The sequence below is a fragment of the Anomalospiza imberbis genome, chromosome 1 (assembly GCF_031753505.1).
Source record: "Anomalospiza imberbis isolate Cuckoo-Finch-1a 21T00152 chromosome 1, ASM3175350v1, whole genome shotgun sequence".
NCBI lineage: Eukaryota > Metazoa > Chordata > Aves > Passeriformes > Viduidae > Anomalospiza > Anomalospiza imberbis.
In genome coordinates, this window is record NC_089681.1 from 56120157 (window position 1) to 56132493 (window position 12337).

The following is a 12337-nucleotide window of genomic DNA, read 5'->3' on the forward strand; positions in this document are numbered from 1 at the left end:
TTACATACACAGAGAACTTCAGAGGCCTCTCTGAAGAAGTAAACCCAGAAATTAATCACTCGAAAGTGAGTCAAAATAAGATGATGGATGATTACCATGGCTGCAGTTGAGAATGTTTGAGAATGCTAATTTATGACCTTTCCATAATAATATTAGAATATTTCCTGATGATAAATATACACCTATGATATATGCTATATACCAATGTTCCTACCCATTCCTCTTCACATTTTACATGTGGGAAAAGAAGATTCACAGATTTGTGCAGGACTGATTTGCTCAATGTCACCAAGCATAATTATGGGAAAGCCAAGAAAACTAACCTTAAATCTGGTTGCAAATAATTGAGCTGTTCATCTTTTGAGATGAGTGGTGCCTAAAAGAGTGGAAAAAATAGTTCTCCTATTTTCCTTTTAAAGATAATAAATAGCATTAATGTTTTATGTGGATCAGTTTTGCAAACTGATTGTAGACAGCGATAGAAAGACATGGAAATAATTTTCACAATGCTCAATTAAACCTTATTTCATACCATAAATGTGTGTATTATTTAATATTTTTACATGTGCAGAAAGAAAGGAAAGAATTATTTATCTGGTCTTTTGGTCCAAATAGCTCAGCTGGAAGAGATCTATAATGACCATCTACTCCAACTGCCTGACCACTTCAGAGCTGACCAAAAGCTAATGCGTGTTGTTTAGGTTATTGTCTAAATGCCTCTTAAACACTGACAGATTTGGGACACTGATCACCTCTCTAGGAAGTGTTTTCTAGTGTTTGACCACACTCTCAGTAAAGAAATGCTTCCTATGTCCAGTCTAAACCTCCCTTGGCACAACTTTGAGCCATTGCTACGCACGCTGTCACTGGACACTGGGGAGAAGGGTTCAGCAATTCCCTCTCCACTTTTCCTCCTCAGGAAGCTGCAGAGGGCAATGAGGCTGCCCCTCAACCTCTTTTTCTCCAAGTTGGACAAGCCTGAAATCTCTAGCTGCTCCTCCAAGGACATTCCCTCCAGCCCTTTCACCAGCTTTCTTGTCCTTCTCTGTATTCATTCAAGGACCTTTATATCCTTCTTAAATTGTAGGGTGCAGAATTGCACAGAGCACTCAAGGTGAGACCACACCAACACTGAACAGAGCAGGACAATCACTTAATTTGACTTGCTGATTGCACTGTTTCAGCCATCCTAGGATGGGATTTGCCCTCAGGACTTCCAGGGCACTCTGCTGACTCACACTGAGCCTGCTGCAGAGGAGCACCCCTAGGTTTCTTCCTCCAAGACTGCTCTCCAGCCACTCCTCTCCCAGTTTATCATAGTGCTCAAAATTACTCCACCCTTGGAGCAGAATATGGTATTTTTTCTTGTTAAATTTAATCCCATTAATCATTACCTAATGCTCCAATCTGTCTAAATCCCTCTGCAAAGAATCCTATGCCTCAGGAGAGCCAACAACAGCTCCCAGCTTGGTATCATTAGCAAACTTGCTAATGCTGTATTCAGCTCCTGCATCTACATAGTTAATAAATATATTGATATATTATTGATAAATATATTGAATGAAACAGGCCCTAAAATTGAACCCTGAGGAACACTACTGGTGGCCCCATTCAGTACAACCCTTTGAGCTCAGCTAGTTCATTACACAGCACACCCTAAAAACACTCATCCCGCAGCTGGACAATTTGTCCAGAAGGATGCTGTGAGGCACAGAATTCACAGCCTTAGTAAAACCCAGACAAACTACACCTACCACCTTCCCTTCACACACAGGCAGATGACTATCATAGAAATATATCAAATTAGTAATGCAGGACTTTACCTTTGTGAACCCATGTTGTCTGTGCCATGTTGATTTCCTCCCTGAATTAAGTGCTACTTTTCTGAGGGATGTCTCAATCTCCCTCTAGAGTACTTTGAAACACTCTTCAAGATACAGGCCAAAATAATGTGCACTTATTGCACTGTTGACTTGATCAACAGTAGAGAATAATTATGAAGGGCCTCTGACCAGTCCAGAGCTATGTCTCCAGTACAGTGGGAGCTATCAGTTTCATTAAGAACTTATGACTTTTTCCTACTGAAATCTCTACCCTTGTATTCCTCAATCCACCTTTCTCCATTACTTTCTCAACTGATAATTTTCTCAGAATAACCTGAGTCTATTTTCCCCATTTTAAACTGAAGGAAACCTTAAATGCTGTGTTTAAAATATGCCAGTAAGCATATTATTTCTCAGAAAACATGAAGATTCTTGGATGCCTTTTACCATTACAAATGTTTCATCATGTGACTTGAGGAAGAAGACAGGCAATTTTAGTCAACTGAAAGCAAAAAGGGTCTATTCATAATTTTGTAGAGTCTAAATCAAAGTGACCGAAAACCCAACACTAATTTCAAAGGATATTCTAAATATATTCAACAAATATAACTGTGTAAAACTGCAAATGTGATTCAATTGCTTCCTTTAATCATGAATAGAATATTTTTCAGGCAATGCCATTTCAGGGATCTATTGATCATAATTAGAAAAAGGCCATGAATGACTGCTTATGCTAAGATTGGATAAAATAATTCTTAAGGCTATTAACATTTGAAAGGAAACAAATGTAGATAAGAACAGGACAAATAAAACCCTGTTATTTACTGTTAAACTTTGGAATTTATCTTTGTAAGAGAGTTTAAAGTGAAATTTTAGCATACCATCAATCATTGAATACATCAGAAGATAAAAGTGGATTTACTAATCATCTTAACTGAACATAATGCTATTTCTCTTAACAAATTAATGCTTTTCTTCCAGTTAGATAATCAATAAAAATACAAATGGATTTAAAAGGTAACGTATAACCAAGCTTCTCGTTACACATGGCACGACTTTATTGGCATCCACAAATAGAATTTAAGAAGCACAGCTTTGACAGTTTTGAAATGGCAGCATATTTCTGGAGACTCTTAGTTGTTTCTTAATGTCCTTTGGGCATTGACTAGAGTTCAATGAAATCATGCACCTCTATCTTAGACAAAGAAAACAAAACAAAAAGACTCCTATATGGAGTAAGTAGTGACATGGTAATTTTCTAAGAAAACAATTGAGAATAAGGAAAAATATTAAGCTTTTAGGTGTTTGCACTTAGAAGAAACACTATTTTAATGTACATTCATGTATCTTTATCTTAGACATGTATTTTGAAAAATCCCCCTGTACAAGCAACAAAGAAATTAATTAATTTTTTTTTACATGAGAATATAAACATATAGTTAATCTCGTATTTTCTTCTTTCCTTACTGTGTACTAATTCTGCACCATTATTCCTATTATATATTGCCAGGTGTCTTGTTTGAAATTGTATTGAGAAATAAGAAGTTTAAATGCTTTTACTACATCTAATGGAAAAATAATTTGTTTTACAATTTAAATGCCCTATGAAAGCTTTCAGGTAATTACATAAAAATAATCATTGGTCGTATTCTCTTTTTGCACTGTTGTGGGTTAGCCATGCCTGGCTGCCAGCTGCCCACCGAGATGCTCCTCCATAGGACAGAGAGAGAAAAAAGATTAAAGATCTTTAGAATAAAGCTAAGAACATGATGATTTCTTACCAGTTAATTTCAGGGGCCAAATAGATTTGACTTGGGGGAGTTCAGCTTATAGATAATTAATAACAGCATATGATGAGAAATAAAAAACTAAACTGAAAGCACTTTCTCCTTCCTCTTCTTCCCAGGTTAAGCTTCAGTCCTTCACCCTTGACTTCTGTATGTCTTTCCCTCATGTGGCACAGGAGGATGGAGAATGGGTCGCACCATTCTCTGTTATCTCCTCCTAATAACAGGAAGAGCGGTTATCAGCCCATAACAGCTCCTCCCTGCCACTTCTTCCTTCTCACGCTGTTCCCCTGCTGCAACACACAGTCCCTTCCATTGGATACAGTCCTTCATGAGCTGTTCCAATGAGGTTCCTTTCCATGGGGCACAGTCCTTCAGCAAGACTGTTCCAGCATGAATTCTGAACTACAGCTCCTGCCAGAAAATCTGCCCCTGCATGGTTTCTCCACATGCTGCACCTTCCTCTTGACATATCCAGCATGGGGTCCTCCATGGATTTCACAGACATCTGTGCTCCACCACAGACCTCCATGGGCTGCAAGAGGACAGCCTGCCGCACCACACTGCTCTCCAAGGGGCTGCAGGGGAACTTCTGTTCTAGTGCCTGGAGCACCTTCTCCCTTCCTTCTTCCGTGACATTGATATCTCCAGAGCTGTTGGTTTCACTTCTTCTCATTCTTCTTTGTCACAGCTGCTGAGCATCATTTTTACCTATTCTTAAATATGATATCAGACAGGAGCTAGCAGCTGGTGGGCATAACTTTGGCCAATGGCAGGATCTCTTAGGAGCTGTCTGTAACTGGGTTTGTCTGATATGGGGTCGGCTTCTATTGTCTTCTCATGGAGGCCACCGCTATAACCCCCTTTCTGTTACCAAAACCTTGTCACAAAGCCCCAGTACAAGGGTTTTTATTCTAATAGTAAAACACTTCCCTCTGGAATAATTTTAACAGTGTAAAGAGCATAACTTAGAGTAAATATACCCCTTTGTCATATTTAAATAGATTTAATTGACCATTATTCTGTTGTTATCTCTTATAAACCAGTGTACCAGGACTACATGAACTATTCAATACAACCCTGGCTATGTAGCAGTATAGTGAACTGTTCCAAAGAGGTCAAATTTTATATTCTTCTCTGTGGTGATGAGCTGTTTCCAATATTGTCATTCATTATACTAATTAATGAAAAAGAAAGAGTGAAAGAATTACACAATTTCATTAAAAACCATAGGAAATTTTACCTAGTTTATTGTTAGCAAAGTAAAATTGTTTTCAAAAAAACATCCCATGCATTTCTGTTCTATTAATAAAAAAACTAGCCACTCATAAGAGTTCATGGAATCATAGACTAGTTTGGGTTGGACGGCATCTTAAAAGTCACCTGTTTCCAACCCCCTGACATTGCCTGCCATGCCTTGGACTAGACTAGGGTGCTCAGAGCCCCATCCAACCTGGCCTTGATCACTTCCAGAGATGGGGCATCCAAAATTTCTCTGGGCAACCTGTTCCAGTGCCTTGCCAACCTCACAGCAAGGAACTTCTTTTTAATATACAATCTAAGTCTTATCTCTTTCAATTTTAAGCCCATTGCCCCTGTTCTATCACTACACACCTCTGCAAATCATCCCTCTTCAGATTTTGTCTAAGCTTCCGTCATGTCTTGAGAGGCCACAATGAGGTCACACCAGAGCCTCCTCTTCTCCAGGCCAAAGAATCCCCAACTCTTGCCATCTTTGTGAGTCTTGAGTTACCATGTATAAGATGATGGACAAAGAAGGAACACCACAAGTTATGGGACAGATGGCATCTGTGACCGCCAATGACCACTGAATACCCCGCAAATATTCCTCTGTGCATACCTGGCACATGGACTGCAGATAAAATAAAGGGGTACTACTGCAAGATGTTAGCTCAAACCTAGGGGGAGGTTAACATAGCTAGGGGAGAATGTATCACTGAAAATGAACACAAAGAATGAGGAATTTATGAGCCACGATGAAAGTCAGCTCATCAACTGTGCTAAAGTCAGCTCAGACTGGCCAAAATGTAATTCTGGCAGGGGCAGATTGCAATCACCATCTCCCAGCCCAATGACCCAAGAAACCACTGACTCAAAAGAAGAGAAAGATTGAGCATGTGGAGTAATTAGCATTAGAGAACAGTGTAACCAATGAACATTAATTCCATTGTTTACTAAAATGTGTAACGGGTGAAAAGTTTTGAATGACATCAGGACCCTCACTGCCAAGAAGCCCAAGGTGAAGAAGGACCAAGAGCATGTCATTGAATCCATGGGCGGTGACTGTCTTCTGCTTGATCTCTCTCTTCACTTTCTTTTCTATTTCTTTCTATCTCTCTATGTCATATTTACTGTTGAATAAAATCCACATTATTGACTTTAGCATATGGTCTCCTTTGCACCTTAATTCAGGCAGAGGCATCTCAGTAGTCAGATCTTAACTGTGTTTTTAACAGACATGCTTTTTTTGCATATTTCAGGTTAAATTTAAAAAAAATGTGCAAACGTATGAGAAAATGAAGGAGTGTTTTTGGAATATAACCAGAACTTCAATGAGAATGAGGACTAGACATAAAACTTGGCAGATTCAAGCTAGCTCAGAGCTAAAAATCACCACGATTTTCAATGATAATGGAGTAAACATTCCATTTTTATTAATTCAACTAATTTAAATTCTTACAGTTTGTATCAATCTGCATTCCAGCCTACATGAGAGGGAAAACAGAAAATATTATCTACTTGTTTGATGACAGTCTTTTAATACATTCAGGGAAAGAGAGAACCTTGCAAGCTGGATCGGTATTGGAAGACTATTTAAAATTTGGTTTAAAATATCTTTCATTAAGAAATATGAACAGAAACTATAAATTTGACTGCTCTTTAATTATTTATATGTGAAAAAACTGCTCATGGAACTGAAAATATGTTCTTAAAGAGACTTCACTTTCATAGTACTTTTTAATAGAAGATCACCCTTGACTTTTCAAGGAAAAAAAATACAAAGATTCTCGGGTACAACACTGGCACAAAAGTAAGAATAAAGATATATTTTATTTATGAATTTTCTTTCCACTCTTTCATTTGTTCACCTTTTTTGTATATATGGAAGCACAAACTTCACATTTCAGTTCTGCCAACTCTGTCAGCAAGATGTAGTTTAATCCTTCAAAACTTAGCATTGTAGTTTGCTGTTGTGTCCACACAGGTGATAGAAAAGTGAGATTCAGTTTTCCATGTATTTTTTTCTTAGAAGCTTGAAAACTTTCTGTGTCTTTATTGTATTACTAGGTATTTCTTTACAAACTGATCTGAGTCATGTAGAAGCAATTTCTTTTGTGTTTAAAGTCAGCAATTCAGGATGGTAGAGAAAAAAATTCCTGGCTAAGTCAGTTACAATTTCTAAACATGAGCATTGGGTAAGGGTCACATAAAAAGGCTGACTAAAGACTACTATCACTACTTTGTGAAAAAAAGCTTTTATTGTTACTGGTATCCCCCTCTTGAAGATGATCCTAAAGGGAAAAATATTGCTTCATTTTGCTTTAGAACTAATGCACAATATAACTCAAAGTCCTCCTTAATTGCCATTTCTTCAGGCTTGACTTCCCATAATAAAACATTTCACCCATAGGAAAAGATATATTTGGCTGCTGAAGATTTAACAATTTTCCTTAGATGGTGCCCTGTGGGAGAGACGAGGCAAGGAAAGACTTATTTTTTACTCCTAACTAATTTTCACACAGTAAAACAAAGATGCTAGAGCTTAAAAAATAGTATCTTCTTGTGAAATATTTTTATTTTTGCAGCACAATTTTCTGAAGCACTGTTTATTTGGTGTATTTGCTTGATTTGGCCAAAAGTATATTGACCTTATATAGATTCTTCTCAAGGTTAGTTTCCAATTAAGGTCTTCATGCAGTAACCATCTCAGCTGTTAGTTTAAGCATATCAAACTAATACAGTGTTTAAATTTGGTGGGTGTATAATATATGTACAGCAAGATCATACATTAGGAAAGCTTTTGTGAACTTAAAAAATATCAAACTAGAAAAATTGGAGAGTTTTAATCTGAAAATATTCTGCCAATGGAGCTTTTTATTCAATATAGAAAAGGCATAATACAAAAGTTTTTTGACCAGGTGAAACTGATATGACAGTTTTTTGTTGAATGGGAATATCATATAGTGTAGTTCACTGTTTGTCTTGTTTTCTTAAGATAGAAATTCCATATTCTCTGTTCTAAACTTTTAGATTTAGGACTATTATTTTCTAAACTTATCACTGAAAATTATTCTTGTAATATATTTATATCGAATTTTAAGAGCAAGCATTGTTTCATGCAAGTAGAAAAGATCATAACAAAGTGATACAGAATGCAAACTTATGCACATCAAACCTACCTGACCAAAGGAATGACACTAAAATGGAAGAAAAGTACTAAAGACAGAAAAATCTGGTAACTCATGGGTCAAAAGACTGTAGCAGTTCAGGCCAGAGTAAGAGGGTTTTGTTGTAGTGAGGAAGAATGAAAGGCTTGCTAGAACTAAAAATATATTTGAAATGTACGTCATCTCCAGCAGCTAGCATGTCCCATGCAATCTCAGATTGAATGCTTTTAGCATAATATAAGGCACTGGAATCAAGAGGCTTGATGACCAGCATAAGGATAGATGAATGCATCTGAACCTAAATGTAATAAAATATACCTGTTATATTCACAAAACTCCTATCTGCCTCTGCTCTTACTCATACAGATTCCATCAATGAGAAATGTGGAAAAAAGCTTTTAGAAAGCATTGTGTGTGTGAGAGAGTGTTTGTGTGCATATAGAAGCACATAACTTAAAATACAAGTTTTTTTCTTTATCACATACTTATTTTTAGGCACAACATCAGTTAGCAAAACAGTATTAAACTATTATAGACTGAGTTACAAAGTTTTCCAGCACAGTTTTAAAAGATAATCAAATATACAGAAAGCTGTCAGAAGGTTTCAGAAGTAGTTTGCTGTAAGTAGAGGAAACAATAATGAGAGGCACTAGAGGATACATAATAAAGCTAGATAGAATTCTGGTTATTCAGGAAAATAGACTTTAAATTTGAACACTTGCAGTCAAGGGCCACTAAGATGAGTATAGACTACAATGTTTGTATATTTGACTAGAAGAATTGTCTCCTTTTATTTTATTGTAGAAAGCTGAGGAGGAGTCAGAAATACACTAGATATGAGCAAAAGCAACAATATAGGCCACGTAGCAATGACAGCGTCACAACATAAGACCATCAATTGACTATGAAAGATTTGCCTTCACAATTAAAACCACGTCTGCCCTTTCTTGTGCAGTCATGGTATGATGCAAGGTGAGTGATGCAATGATTTAATAAAATTTTTTAGAAATTTCAATCAAAATTTAAGTATTATGTATTACATGGTGTTAGCAGAGGGACAAAAATGTGGACTGCAAGACCTTCTGAAGTAATAATGTGTGATCTTAGTCTGATGTACTAGGAAAGAGAAAGTGATTGAATGCCTGCAGTAATCCATCAACCCAGCTGCACGCTGTAACACTATGTTCCTGCTGCACTAATGTAATGCAAGCATTGATCACACTGTTCCAAGATTCCTGTTCTCCAAGATGTTTAAGAAGTATTGTAGCTAAACTTGTAGAGATAATGATAATATTAAGTTATATCCATGTGAGGGGAAAGTGTGGTAATACGATCCTATTAACTAAAAGGTTCCTGCATCGACTCTCGCTGAAATTCTGCATCTTCTGGGATATTAGGAGTAAATTGTTTACCTGAGTTTGTAGAGTGAATGGAAAAGGTTTCCTAACATGTTTCAAATGTCCCTGAATCTCAGATGAGAATTAATCACCAGATGCAGCAAACAGCTGGCTCTGCCACTGCCAGCTCAGACTGCAGCTGAGCAAGTTGAGCAGTGCTGGCAATAGTGTGCTGTATGACCACTGCTCCCTGGCTGTGGAGGGAGCTCTGAAGAAATCCTTCCATTCCATGGGGACTGAAGAGGTTTGCTGCCTTTCACAACAGGAGGTTGTACTTCATGAGACTGAAGAGGCCTTTCTCAACTTAAAGAGGTCAATGGCTTTCTCTTTAAACTAAAAGGTTGTATAATAACCTAATATGTTATGGTACAGTGTTTCTATGCTTTGAAATAATCCACAGTTTCAGACTTAACTAAATCCAGAACACAGTCACTCTCTTGACAAATGCTGTTATAATACCTAAATACATAATATTCAAATATGTTTTAAAGTTACTATAAAAACTAGAAACCTGAATTCTGCCCCTCCAAAAACAGGGCTGATGACAGGAAAGACTTGCATTAATAATTTTTATTTCTGTGTCTTCATTCCAGAGCAGTGAAGTACCATCAACCTTACCTTAGACAACAGCAAATTACCATTTTACTTCTTAGACAACAGCAGGAGAATTGATCTCTATGTGGGAACAATCACTAAAACATTTGGTGCTCTCTGGGAGTTGTTCAACATATGCTCATCCATTGAAACGTTCTGCATGTTTCCTACTTATTCAGGGCTGGACCTCAGCCATCCACAAAGTCAATGACAGCCATAAGCACCAGGCCAGGAGCTATATTCTCTGTATGGCCTTTTCTCAGCACACCTTCTGTTCCATCCACTCCTCAGAAAATAACTAGTTTTCTAAACGTAAAAGTTTTGATTAAATGCAATTTCCCCTTTTTTGCCAAATCTGGTAATTGTTCATATCTTCACTTTAAATGAAGAAAGAAACAGTGTGGCCTCTGGCAGAGTGTACCTTTCTTAGTTGGCAAACAGGAATTTATCACAATGGAATAAATTATGTTATAGCATAACTTTTTAAAGCACCATTAATACAAATACATATCCTTCCTTTTTGACAGAAATGTCACTGCTCTATTCAAAATCTAAATTAATTTTCAGATTTTTATTGATTCAACCATTATCCTTTTCATCCAGGACTCTAAAATAATACATTAACTTTACATGTTAGAGAAGTGAAGCCTGATCATATAGCCTTTCCAATCTTCAACACGTTATAAAAATACCCAGAAAAAGTATTGTTTTTCCCAAATGATCTTTACATGATAGCATTATTGTAACTATGGTCCTATTTTACTTTCAATTTATGGGTCTGTAACATGTAGCTACTAACAGTTGTATTAAAAGCAGAAGGACATGGCATTGAGGCTGGAACTTCTTATGCTGGCCACAAAAGATCCATGAAACTATAGATGGTTTTATTTTCACTAATCAATTAGAAACTTGAAAGAAAGGCTTTATTAGCATTTGAGAAACCAAAAGATCTCTCCTATGTGAAGATGGAGATCATTCATTGGTCCCTGGGGCTAAGTGCATGGGATATCAAGACCTTTTCATTGGCTCTGAGATCAAAATAACATAGCCTAGCTCACATTCACATATCCATGTTCTCCTGTACCCCAGAAGAAATGAGCGGCATCACAACTGCCAGTGTGGCTTGGTCCTTCTCATATGCCATTCGTGCCAACCTCTGTTTGGGCCCAGTGCCACCCAACAGCAGCCAGAGCTGTAAAGGACTGAGAAAGCAGCCATAGCAGACTGCAGCCATGGTACAATCATAGACCATAATTGTGGGGCCATCTTAATTGTGGGGCCTGTTTTATTTTTTTGTACAGACAGACTTCTGAAGTCTGTGAGACAGTAACAGAAAGGTGTTTAACATTTGCAGAATATTAATAGGGTAAAAGCTAATGGAAAGATTATAACATGCTTTGAAACTAATTTTATTTTGTGTTCTTGTTTCCATGAGAACTATGAATTTTAAAATCCTAGACCATTTTTGATGCATTCTGAGCAGTGTGTTTTTATTAGCTATTGAGGCTCCATTTTAAGGAAGCCTCATCATTCCAGATACTTAAAATCATAGTAAGTCTCACAGAGGAACAAGTGGACTACAATCCCCATGTACCAGGGTGACGTGGGTTACTACTTCCTGAAACAAGATTCCTGCTTAACACCAGTCCTCCTTTGACTTCCAGCTGTAAGTTCCCCTTTCTGTCTATTTAGCAACTTAGGGTTTTTTATGTCTTTCTTATAGATTGACACAACAGGAGTAAATTCTCCTCCAGAAATATATAAACAGTAGTCTCAACTCATCAGTAAAAGCCTATTTTAATCTTTGAAACCAGAAGAAATTTGGAGAATAGAATGGGACTCAGAGAAGCAGGAAGTATAGATTAACACAAATAACATATAGTAGAGGTGCAATAGAGTGAGTGAGAATATGTCTCAAGCCCAAATCATTACCAGCAAATGAGCCACATAATAGATTTTTTACTCTGTACTATGTAGTTAAAGTTTTGAACTGACTTGAAGTTCATAAAGTTATTCCTTGTGGAAATAATAACTTATTAGCCAGATTTTACATTTATTAATGTGTTTACAGAAAGCGCAAATGATCACTGCAGAAACCTGCCCACTTGTTAATGTTTTCTTTCACAGCAAATAGAGTTGCCAAGTCTATGTCTTGTAAAACTTAACAACTTGGATCCAGCTGGTATATCAAAGCAAGTTATGGTCCATCAGGTTTTGGAACACAACCAAGAAAACACAAAAAATTGCAGTGTAAGGAAAACATTGCTTACTTTAAAAAAAAATATGGGTGGTTAATTTTTTTTCCCCAACAGAAATCCAGATGGAAA